The sequence below is a fragment of the Excalfactoria chinensis genome, chromosome 3 (genome assembly GCF_039878825.1).
Source record: "Excalfactoria chinensis isolate bCotChi1 chromosome 3, bCotChi1.hap2, whole genome shotgun sequence".
Classification (NCBI taxonomy): domain Eukaryota; kingdom Metazoa; phylum Chordata; class Aves; order Galliformes; family Phasianidae; genus Excalfactoria; species Excalfactoria chinensis.
Genome location: NC_092827.1, coordinates 33794530 through 33807285, shown reverse-complemented (window position 1 = coordinate 33807285; position 12756 = coordinate 33794530). Strand labels below are relative to the sequence as shown.

At 42.5% G+C, this 12756-nt stretch overlaps 1 protein-coding gene across 4 annotated transcripts in view; it reads left to right on the top strand.

The window, feature by feature from the left end:
* The window catches only part of BACH2 (BTB domain and CNC homolog 2), a 179383-nt gene that overhangs the window by 95027 nt on the left and 71600 nt on the right, over window positions 1-12756 (top strand). For all 4 annotated transcript variants that reach the window (XM_072332078.1, XM_072332076.1, XM_072332077.1 and 1 more), the window contains one exon: window positions 6857-7008. The gene's annotated coding sequence lies outside the window, so the exon portion shown is untranslated. The remainder of the gene's footprint in view (window positions 1-6856; window positions 7009-12756) is intronic.

The window sequence follows — 12756 nt, the reverse complement described above, 5'->3', positions numbered from 1 at the left end:
TCTAGCTAATCAGTTCAAAGAGAGCCAGTGATGTGTATAGGGATTTCTGTGGCAGCTGCATACCATTAGACTGAATGATTTAAAAAAGCATAATTGTACCTTAATGCAGTAAATACAGACCAATCTGCTGGTTTAACTTATAGTAACAAGAGAACTGAGCCTTGGACCGGAGAGTGCTTACTTGACAAGATGGAGCATGCAGGGATGGTGGAACTGGTCTACCACATAGTCTTATCAGTCTCCAGTTCTTTCGGACCAACAAAAGAGTGCAATCGAGCAGTGTGGTGCTACTGCACAGGGTTAGGGGAAGAAAATGAGTACAGAAGATGAGCAGGAAGGAGGTTGTGATGTGGAATGGCTGGGCTCTCCCTTCTCAGCTAAGTCTCTCACAGCCGGTCATAGAGAAGCAGGATGCTGTCCTCTCCATGCCCTTCTCTAACATGGGCCCCAGAGGGAAGTCTTTTGGGGATAAAGGCTCCCCAACCTCCTCTAGACAAAGTTGTTCCATTTTGAGGTAGCATTGGGAGTGCCTAGTGTGCTCTCTAGCAATTAGTTGCTGGCACTTCTGCCCCTGGCTACCCTCTCATCTAGAAACCGAAAAGAGGCTTTTCTTTAACTGGAAGTGCGGTCTGACTGAGATGTGGTGGAGCTTTCCCTCATGTCTGTTGTTAGTGGAAGTGCCTGGCTGCACTCGGAAGCAAAACGTGATGTCGAGGAACAAGAGCTGGCAGAGGGGCATGATGGGCTGCATCATCCCTGCCAGAGATAGCAGGAAGGCCCTGATGATTCCAGGCCTTCTGAGTTCCCTGCAACTCCTTCTGGCTCATGAATTTCCTTGTGCATGTCTTCTTTTTCTGCTGTGGTCGCTTTTTCCTTGACCAGCCTGCTTGCTCTGCAGTGTCTGTGAGCAGTGTCCACACCAGAGGACAAGGATGTTTACACTAAGACAAGGCCCTTCGTCTGCATCCTGTTCCACGTGGCAGAGGGGCCGGTGTCATAAGAATAACTAATTTTCCCTGCTGAAAAAAACCTTTATGGGTTCCCTGCAAAAAAGATTTCTGTGGATAGAAATAGCCATCTCCAGTGAATGCTATTTTTTTGATGTTTCTGGGAGTTTCGGCCATGCGCCTGCTGGCAAAGCTGGCAGCAGCCATACCTGAGGAGCGCTTGGAGCGCTGAGGAGGCTGCATGCTGCGAAGCTGTGCACGCTTTGTGTGTGGCACAGTAAGCCTGATAGCAGCTCACGATTAATTATCTGCATATAAAAATTCCCCTACTCACTGTTTTGCCGTTAGAGACTTACTGGCAAGATTTATGACTCTGGTGAACATGAAGTACCATTTCCTTTTTCTCGGCATTACTGTGCATGGCCTTGCTGGCTTTTCTTCTTAAACAGACCTGAGTTCACACGAGAGGGAATGTATTTTTGAACCCCTTTCCCACCATGATTCTTCCTTTCTTCTTTCTGTTTGAAATGGCAAGTGAAAATAACCCACAAAGCATTTTAGTTCCTTCTGACTTCCCCCTGCTTGGCACAGAGATGTACAATCACCCTCCTAGCAGGCCCTTGGGGCCAGGCACCACCTTGTGCTGCTCTGCGTCTCAGGGCTGTGTGAGCTGCACGAGGTTCACTGTGTCTGATATGGCTTTTGCTTCTTTTTGCTGTAGCAAGCTGAGATGGTCTCTGCTGGGGAGGGAAGAGTGATCTTTGGCCTCTACTTTGTGGCTTTGGTGATCTGAAAGGGGGATGGGTTCCTGGAGGAGTCAAGTTCAATAAACTGAGCCATCCTTTGTCTTTTAGTAGTACCTGTCTGCTCAGGTGAAGTGGTCACTGCTGGAACCAGAAAACTAAGCACCCTCTGCCTTACAATTTGGTGTGCAGTTGTTTTGTTTGGCATTTGTATGAGCTGAAATATAATTCTTTCACTCTGTGCTAGAGCATAGGAGACCATATATGCACCTTAGAGAATGACTGTCTTATTTCTTCTTACCTAACACTGAGCATGTCAGTCTTCATTTCACACTCTAATGACTATTAGACTGAAGTTCCTGAGGTGGCAAATGCTCCTCTGAGTTCACCCTGGTCAGAAATCACCTGAGAATCACTTTGTCTGAAGTCTTGAGATGGTGTATTTTTTCCCAAGTACAAAGAAAAAAGGGAGCAGCGTTGAGCTGTTGCCATATTTTCCAGTCACAGTCAGACATAGTTATTTTTGTATTAGAGCTTGAAGGAAAACCGGTGGAAATGCCAGATAAACTTTCCCAAAAAAAAACATTTGTGTTAATACTTAAATATTGTTCATCTTTCACGACGTTTACTTATCTGTTTCCCACATGCTGAACCTTATGGGGAGTTTTTGTGGTTAGCTGTGACCTGTTCTTTCATTCTGCACGTTAGCTGTTTTCTCATTTTGCAGTTTTAAAAAGAAATTGGCAGTAAAAGTCTGGCTGAGATAATTGTTCAGAGCACTGAGTGGGAGCACCTTTTCAACAGGACAGGCATAAATTCTTGTGGTTCACATGCACTGGGGCATAAATCCAGTGAACTGCATCGTTTAGTGCCACCATGGGAAGTGTCCTTACCCGAGAGACTGAGCGCTAGCAAATCCAGGATCATTTTCAGAGGCTGCAGATTCTGTGACAGAAGTTTCATTCTTATCACTGAACCATCATATTTTTTCCAGCTCACATGTTTGTCAACCAAAATCTTTAAGGAATAATATGTCAGAAGCCTGGATTTTCATCATATTTAATGCAAATCTGACTTTTATTACATGTTGGTTTAATCTGTTTTGGATTTTTAGTACTTTGCTGTGTGAGGCGTAAGTAATCAGCTTGTGTCGTTTGGTAGTGTGTTGTTTGGGAGCTGTCTCAATGAATCTGTTAACTTCCTTTTACATCTCACCATCCTTTCACAGGTCATACTACCAAGGTTAAATGTTTTCAGTGGTGCCTTTATTTTAAGTAAAGTATATTCCTGCATTAAAGTCAGTCACATTTTACATAAAGTCTTAAAAGTTCATGTGGTACCATCTTCAAACTACAGTCTCCCACCCACCTCTCCTAGCACAGCCTGCCTGATGTGTCAGAGTTAACAGCAACCAGAGAACAGGATGGAGTCAAAAATTCCCCCCACACACATCCCCAGGCCCTTTGAGGGTTTTCCATATAAGCCCCATTGGCACTATTAAGTGTAGCTGGGGAAAATCCAGTTTGCAGACTGGAAGACTCCCTTGCTAGCACAGAGCGACAAAAACTGCCTTCACCTTCATTTAGTCAGCTCTACATCTCCTGATGAGTTCAGTCATGGTTTCTAGCCAGATTGATTGCTCCCACGGCTCTGCTATTGTCTGAACACAACCTCACAGGTGTGAGGACCGTGTGCCACAGAGACAGTCCTCATGGTGCCTCCCTGCTTGACACCGTGCACATGAGCACAATGTGAGCAATGGACAGGTATTCTGCTTCCCTTTGGTAGAACCATGCAAGTTACTAGGAGTAAATTAAATGCACTGATAGGTGAAGCGGGCTGTGCATGTTTTCTGATGTAGGTACAAAGATGATCTAGGGTTTAATTTACAGATTTCAGAAGGGATCCCATACTAGATGTCAGGAGGATTGAAAGTGCCTTCTCAGCCTCAGGCAATCCTTCCAGCGGTTGCAAAATACAAATGTTACACTGAAGCTGTTTCAACCAGAAAGAAGCATTCTTCAGCTTCACTTGAAAACATACAAAATGTAAAGAAAACATGTTTGCTAATCTCTCATTGCATGTAACAGACAGGGATCCTTGGTGTTACTTGAACTGGTTTCTACCTGCTTTTGTGCAGCAAACATTGTGCTCCATCAAGTGCGACAAAACTTTAAAAACACAGATTCTGTTTGCACATTTGTGCTCACTCTTCCTGTTCTCTGGTGTGCAGCCTCCCATAAATACAGTTTTCTCCTGCCTATGAGAAGCATACCAGCTCATCTTGTCACATGGGCTCATTTCACTTAGCCGTCATTTTGTGCCTGCGTTGTGAAGGTTGACGTGTAAACTAACCCAGCTGTGTGTTATTCACCTCCTTCACTGTCTGCCCAAATTCTCTGATTTTCTGATGCATGATTGCATTATTTTCTGGGTATGAAAAATCCTTCCCACTAACTGGCACAATACCCAGGTGTATTCATCTCGCTCTTCTCGAATCACCTTTCTTGATTTGTTCATTGCAAACTGAAGAACTTATCAGCTTTCCTCTAAAGCATCAAAGCTATTGCTGTTTCACACTAACAGCCTCTCTTTGAAACATGTTCACTGCACAACAAAAATCCAAGCAGAAAGTTTTTTCTTGCAATAAAGATGCCTTTAGCCTCATGCTTGCTTCTGCCAGTGGTGGTGTCTGGTGCATCTTCCTTTACATTGCCATTCTAAAGAAAGAGGAAAAAATGTAACATATTTCAACAATGTGCAAGAAGCTGTTACAATATTTAAGTTAAAGGATGAAGAAAATCTTAGAATGTCTGTTTTGAACTGTTATTTTATTAACATTCTTTTGCATCTGTGAAGGCAGATGCTTCTTTTTAAAACAAAGACAAGGTTTCCAATCATTCACCTTGCTGTAGGTGGGTCTTAGAATTGGCACTGGGGAATGAACTCGTGGCCTCTTGTGATCCAGCAGCATCTGGCCCACACACACAAGTCTATGTTAAGAGCGAGGCTTGAGAGTGCATCTTCATCCTGCACAGGATCCAGCTCTTCCTGGGCTTCAGGCCTGGCCAGCCAGCATTTTAAATGCTGAGTCTTTTCTTTGTTAGATGCACTTTCGGCTCATCATTTCATATAAGTTCAATTTTCATGTATTCTTTTTATGCTTTTAGTAATTGGCTTGTTTTGGAAAGGAAATACTTTTAGAAAATGGAAAGCATGAAGCAGCTTTCGTGTTTAACATAGGCAGGGGTTAGGTTTCATTCTACCCTAAACTGACCCCTCAGCTGAGAGATTCCTGCTTTCATGTTTCAGATCATGTGTAAAACCTGATGCTGTCTGGATCATCTTGTGTAGGGCAAGTATATCTAGGGGACATGGGGAGAGATATGCAGCGAGACATTTGCAGAAGGGAATGAAATGTTTGGGATGTAGCCTCATGCTTTCTTACAGCAGTGAGCATCAATCACACCTTCTCAGAAAAGTGTCGCACTGAGTCTTCCTTTCCCCTCTCTTTTTTTTGTTTCCCTCTTCCCCCACTTCTATTTATTCTGTCTTCTGATATGCCATGGCAAGTGCTATTTTAGCTCAGAAAACTAACTTGTCCTTGAAAATGCAGACACTTCCCTGATTTTATTCCTTTGGCCATTGACTAAACAGCAGTTATTTTTGTTGTACCAGTGATTTATGGCTGAACAGATTTGCAGTTTATATTTTTAGTTTTATAGGCAATTTAGATAATGTATATTTGTGACCATAAATATTTTGTCCTCTTACAGTCTGTCAATGAATGTTATGCCCAGTTGGAGAAAACTGCATAAACTGAAGAGATGCAAGCGCTGCTTTCTTAGAGTAGCCTCATGATTCTTTTCAAGTACCCATATAGGTAATGCTTAAACATAGCAGAATTTTGATCATCTTTTGGTAAATCAACTAGATGGGTTCCATCCAGAAGCAATAACCTACTTTTCTTAAGTGATCCAGTTCTCTACAAGGCTCGGAATAGAATGTTGTCACATCAACATTCAGAAAATATTAGACTTTTAAAATCAAGATCTACATGCTTATTAAAAAAAAAATAATAAACAAATACAAACCTGCTTTCGCTGTGCAGTTTGTGTTATTCTTTGGCTTGTTTCTGGAATCAGTAAATATTAAAGAAAGAGGAGCTGTTACTGGAAGGTTAATTTTGCAAATTGCAGGAAAACAGCAATAGATTTTAATAAAAATATAAATGTATTTTTTATCTGTTTTCTTCTCACCTCCTCCCCCTTTTCTTTGACATCTTGCATGAGTTGGTGTAATTCTGCAGATACAGCCCTTACAATGATCCTGGGAAGATACGTATATGGCCCTGCTTGTTTGGCTGCTGTCCCCTTCTGTTCAATGGCAAATCCTTTATCTTTTCACTCCCAATCACCACCTTCAGTCAAATCAATACTATTCAAGTATTCCCATGCTTTTTTCCAGGTGCTTACACATCCTCTTCTAGCCCAGCCTGCTCTCTAAGCTCCGAGCCCTTGAGAATTTGTGGCAGCATGGTGAATTGCCAATGGAAGCATGAACATTTTACACCCTCTCCAGTTTTTGTTTTGACACTGACTTGCAGTCTTGCTTTCCCGTAGTATGGCTGGAGGAACATGGCACACGTTGCATTAACCAAAGGATACCAGACTGCACTAGTGGCTGGTTGTTCTTCTCTGAAGCTACTCAGATCAAAATGGAATCCAAAGGATTGATTTAATCTTAATGACATATATTCCTTGATAAAATCAAAGCCTTGACGAAAACAAGTATTAGTTAATCTGAAGTCTGTTAGATCATCTTGCTTGTTTTGTTGAAATGCCATTCTGGTGTGCTGTCTAGAGCTTCCATAGTACGTGTGCACAGTGTGGACCTACCTACAGTGTGATCTGCTAGAATAATCACAGAGATGTTTTGCTTAGGTGCTACACTAATTCAAGAAAAAACATAGTCTCTGTTATAAAGTGTGTAATGACAAGAAGTGTGTAATAGACACGATGTAATTGTCATGTTTGACATAAAAACCTTCTGTATTAAAAATAAAGTCCCTGTATTGTTTTTTAGAATTAGAAGGAAAAAAATAGAGGGGTTTTGTGAAGATTTGATGTTTGAATTTTTTTAACGGCTGCCTTTGTTTTATTTTAGGTTGATATCAACTGAGTTGCCAGCACATTGCCCTGCAAATCTTTGGAGGGCCACTTCTTAATGGATTGCTGTAGCCTCATAATTTCTCCACTGATCCTGTTCCCTGCATCGTGAGGATAATTTAGCCAGCACAGAACCTAGAAAAGTTACATGTAAGTCATGACTCAAATTCCTTTCTATTTAAAGAAGAAAAAATGGGTTTGGAAGGCAAGGTGAAGGCAGTAAATGTTGTTCTTCAGAAAAATACTGTAGAAGCTGTAATTCAACTGCAAATATTAGGTGGTGAATAAATTGTTGTTGAAGTACTTACTTGCTTTTTTAACTTGGATGGTGATTGTCATTTTGAAGCCTTTTCTAAGCGTTCTGCTGCCATAGTAAAACTTAGGAAAAAGTACTTAAAATAGCACCTCTTCATCCCATCTCCCTAAGGTGTTTTCTCCACAACTTTGTATGTTTGTATGCATGTACCTTGGTGTGCTGGGCTGAAGCCAGACATCCTCTATGTAATTTTGGAAGCCATCAGCATGACGATAGGCATCCTTGTATTTTTCTATCACTAAACCCATAATCTCCTCAATGGTTTCCTTAATGGTTCCCTTGGAGAAGCCCTAGGGCTGTGCTGATTCTCCTTTCTGACTGCTGCCCTGAAGTGCTCTGTAAGCATCAGTAGGAGCACTGTCAACTCCATCTCCTTCCAGTGAGCTTTCCATGTGGGGCATAGAGCTGGCTGCTCCACCAAAAGTCGGGACTGACATACATCAGTGATAGGCATCAAGAATGCTGCCACCACGAGGTGTTTATCTTGGCCAGTAGTGTGGTTCCAGAGCCTGAAGCAGCGTTATTAGTAATTGTTGGTGAAATTCCATTGCCTTTTATGCATCCTTCAGGAAGGGCAGGGCATGGACATTGCATGTCTGCATGTGCTTATGAATGCACGTAGAAGAAGTATCTGTTTTATGTGGGAAGAACTGTGCTTGGCTGTAAAGGCTGTAATAGAGAAAGCCGTTCATAGATTTATTAGAGACAAAAGGAGCTGAAGGCCTTCCAGCCACCTCAGTTTGAGTGGTAACTCCTTGTGTGTGTTAAATGCGTAGATGTTTCCTGCCAGGTTGCAGAGCAGCTGTGGTGCTTTGCACACATTTCACTCTGTCATGCCTAAATCCTTCTCTGAGGCTTCATGAAAAACGTCACTCTGGGTAGGGGTCACTATTCTGAAGCAGAGAAAATGAGTTGATACTTTTTAATCTGTCCACAGTCCTAGCCATACTGGGAGGGATCTGCAGGTGGAAAAAGCACTTGGAGTGCTGCAAGGATGGCATGGGTGTGCTGGACTGTGCAGTTTAGAGGATGGGACACCCCTCAGCTGCCAGGCTTGGAAAAGGGCTTGAGCACAATTTTATTATGTATATATACACACATATAGTATATTTATTTTTATGTATTTCTATATAATATAAATATAAATAATATATAAAAATATATATTTATAATATAAATATTTATTTATTTGTATGTTCGTTTGTTTGTGGGTAAAAACAAAATCTCATTGCAGCTGGGAGGTTTTTTTCCTTCTGGCTGGTGCTATGGAGCACCAAAGGCCACCTGAAAATTGTGGTTCATAGTGTTGTACTCTAGCAGTTGAGCCTTAAGAGAAGAAGTGAAAACATGGAGGACAGGAGAAACCTTTCATAAAATCCATCTCCCAGCTTCAAAGCTGGGGCTGCTCAGGTCATGCCCTGCTGCCTTTCAGTAGCAGCGATGCTCCTTGTCTTGATGCATCCAAATCTCATGCATCCTTGCTCGTGCTGTGCACTCTCCTGACCGGGAACACATGACAGCCAGCAGCTGGTCGGATAACTCCACCAGAGAGACCTCAGGGGAATGCAGGGTATGAGTGGTCATGCTGGTGCAAGGCGTGGTACTCGCCTCTATAAGGACATCTGCTGTCCAGTGACCCCACAGGAGATCTTAAATCTTGTTATGCTGACTGTGGCCTCTGAATGTGTCAGAGCCATAGCTATCAAGCAGCAAAAAGGCAGGAGCAGGAATTTCTTTGAAACCACTGTAAGGTGGGAGATGATATGAGATGTTTACAAATGAAAGTAAAAGAATGAGCTTTTTTCTTTTTTTCTCTCATCAAATAAGCAAGGCTGGCATCCTGCCCTTGTTTTTTCACAGCAATAATACATGCATACAGTGCAGCTTAATAACTAATTAAAGCAGGGTAGTAAAGTTAACCACCACACTTGTTCTGGTTGTTTTTTCTTAAATGCTTGCTTTTTAATCTTATGAATGCATTTGTAATATTGCTTCTTGAAAAATGTTGTATTTTGGAGTGACTGAATTTTTATGAGAAGTGTATACCTTATGTGAGGTACATTGCCTATGTGACACTAAAAGTAGCGCTCAAAACAAAATATTGCAAAAGGAGTGAAAGGTTTTTTACTGCTAATGGGAACTCGGTTTTTAAAGAGATGTTTTCTGATATGACAAAAGCTGGCAAAAATAGTAGTGAAATAGGAGGCATTTGAGAAGGATAGATGAGTTGAGAGTTGAGATGAATTGGTAGAAATGACATTTGCTGTGAAGGAGGCCTTAGAAAGGGAAAGTCTTGCCATTTCATTTTAGGCTAGACGATAAACGGTGCAGTTATTAATCAAACCTCTGGTAACAGGCATCGTCTGACTGCTTGAGAATCATGGATCCCCCTTGAAACGTGTTTCTTGTCTCTGTCTTAAGGGAAGGAAACTTGAAAATAAGAGTTGTAACAGCTAGGCAGGCAGAAACAGCCCTTTGTTCATTAGCCCTACTTAGCAACATTCCCATGGGATTTGGAAGCCTTATGAACAATTTTGCAGGCTTTTCTCTTGATTTTTGAAAAGCCTGTAATTAAGCATCTGGCAAATTCACTAATAGAAACTCTTTCAGATGAACTGACTTTAAACATTTCATCCTTTTAGTGGACTTGGAGAAGTAGATAGAAACTGAATGGACATAAACGGAGAAAGCCTCTCTCATGCCTTGTCCACAGCCAAAGCAAGCTGGTAGGAGTGCATAGGCATAGTTTTGTCCTGCTGTTTCTTGTGCCGTGAATAATCAGAAGTCTCTATTTCCAAGAGTAAAATCACATTTAAGGACCAAAAAGAGTTGAAAAAATCAGAAGGCGGCTGTAGAAGCTGTCACAAAATGTGTGCCTTCCTTATTTATTTGTATATTGATTGTTACTTTGTGCACTTGAAAGAGACCAGGCCTCTACAACATGCCAGAGGCTCTGACTCCTGGAAAGCACCAGTGCGGTCCCGCAGGTTGTCAGTTGTGCTTGGGGTGGCAGTGAGGGCAAGCCATCAGGTGCTGCCTTGATCCCAGTGTTCTTCAAAAGCCTGCTGTCTGGCTTTTTAATAACAAGTTCTTCTTGTAGCAATTACTTTGTTATAGCAATTCCGATAGGAAGAACTGCATTTTCCCTTGTTAATTAGCCTTGCTGGAGAGAGCTTGACCTAGCTGTAACAACAATCATATTGTTCTTGCTTCTCCCCGGCTGCCATATATTTTGTAAGCACGTATACCTTCCCTCTCTGCCACTGATTACTCAGTTTTTATAATACTATCAGGATGCTGATAGATTTAATCTCCATAAAAATAATAAGTATTGATGCTTTAATTTAAAGCAGAAGGCTTCTCTCTCGTTCTGACAGAGCAGATTGCTGAACGCTGTTACAGTGAATGTGCCAAGATAAAAAAAAAAATTCTCCAGGTCCCCTGGGAGGTAATCATGGCAAGGTTGGATCGTATGGATAATGAGGGAGTGCAGGCATTGAGGAGAAGCTGTACTCTTGGCTGAGTGGCTTAAGGAGCAACCAGCGGGCTGCTGGGGCTCTCACTGAGCCTGCAGGAGCTGCCCTGCCAACTCCATTGCTAAGCCACACAGCACTTCACAACAATATCAGCACCATTCTTATATTTCCCACTTTGTTCTACCTGCTTTCTTTTCCTCTACAAGTGGCAAAAATAGCATACCAATCAATGGCAATCCAAGTGCAATAAATTGTCCTAATTTGTACTACTTATGCAGTGCTGAGAATTCAGTGAGGACCTTTAAGTGCTTTGTTCCAAAAAAAAAAAAAAACCTCCCAAAACTCAAACCCAGAAAACCTCTGCACACAAAATTCATATTTGCTAGGTATGAATTCTTCAGAATATTTCAGTTTACAAAAAAAAATTCTTGAGATTTGTCTTGCAACCAACCTTAGGCAGACATAAACAATGTAAAGTTTGAAGATGCAGATGTTGATGTCATCCACCCACCATCAGGGACTGGGGAAAAAATGCTGTCTTTTTTTATATCTGCACTGAAAGGTCAGATAACTTCTTCGGTCAGGCAGCTTTCTGAAGGTGAAGTTCCATCCTTTTGAAAACCTACGCACCAAACACTCATCACTCTGGTTACCAAATCCAACCCGGTCTTCCCAAGCAGCAGGAGGTCAACTGTCTTTGTACTGCCTAGCAATCACCACTGGGATTTGTTGCGAGATGTGATTGTATCAGCCACCAGATCTCACTTTTAAGAGAAAGCCTCCCTTGGTCCTGGTGTTTGTGTTTCTGTGTGGTAGCATGGAACTGCTTGTTCTACTTTTGGGCTCAGTTTTTTGGAAGTACTTATGTCTGACTTCAAACATAAGGGAGATGCGAGGAAAGGTGGTCACTCAGCTCTTGGTGTGATACTGCTGGTGTCCCTACAGCCAGCACGTGGGCTTTTGTCTTGGCAGGGGCTGCCCCATGCCTAGAGGTACATCTGTAAGAGTGGGCAACTCCTCTTTGTGCTGAGCTGTGCCACCTGTGTTTTGAGAAGTTTCGCATTGGCACGTGTTACTATTGTGTCGGGGTGCTTTCTGCATCGCACTGGTGGCAGCGGTGATGTTACCTATTGGACTTAATTAATTTTTTGTTATATTTTCTTATTGGAGATTGGAATCTGCCTGCTGGCCTTCTGATACATGCAAAGTCCAAGGGTTGACAAGTAGTCAGGGGAAAGTGTCATTTTTCTTGTAGAGAAGGCATTTTCTTGCCTTGGTACTGGCATAGCAGGTAGTGGGCTCTGCCTACCACCTCCAAGGCAGAGCTGTGCACTGCTCTGGGCATCTTCCACCATGGGGGCCTTTGCCCATCCTGGCAACCCTCCTGAGCTCTGCGCTCACCACTGCCACAAAGCATCTTCATAGATTCATAGAGCGGTTTGTGTGGAAAGGGACCTTATAAAGGTTGTCTAGTTCACCCCACCCATTGTAGACAGGAACAACTTCAACTAGATTAATTTGCTCAGAACCCCATCCAATCTGCCCTTGAATGCCTCTAGGAATGGAGCATCCTCAGCTTCCCAGAGGGCAGCCTGTTCCAGTGCCTCATAGTGAAGAATTTCTTCCTAACATGTAATCTATACGTACTCCCTTTTAGCTTAAAATCATTACTCCTTGCTCTTTTGCTGCAAACCCCTTTAAAAAGTCTCTCTCCAGCTTTCTTTTGGGCCACCTTAAAGTACTGGAAGATCATCATAAGGCCTCCCTCAGCCTTTCTTTGCAGAAGTGCACCAGCCCCTGATCATCCTCATGGCTCTCCTTGAGACTTGCTCAAACAGCCTACTGTCCTTGTGCTGGGGGGCGCAGCCCTGAATGCATTGCTTCAAGTATGATCTCATGAGAGCAGAGCAAAAGGGTACAATCACCTCCCTCCCCCTTCTTGCCACGCTTCTTTTCATGCAGCACAGGATATGATTGGCTTTTTCCATTGGAAGCACACAGTGTTGACTTATATCTAATTTTTCATCTACCATATCCCCAAGTCCTTTTCTCAGGGATGCTCCCAAGCTATTCATCACCTACAAGTCTTCCTACCATCTCAGAGAA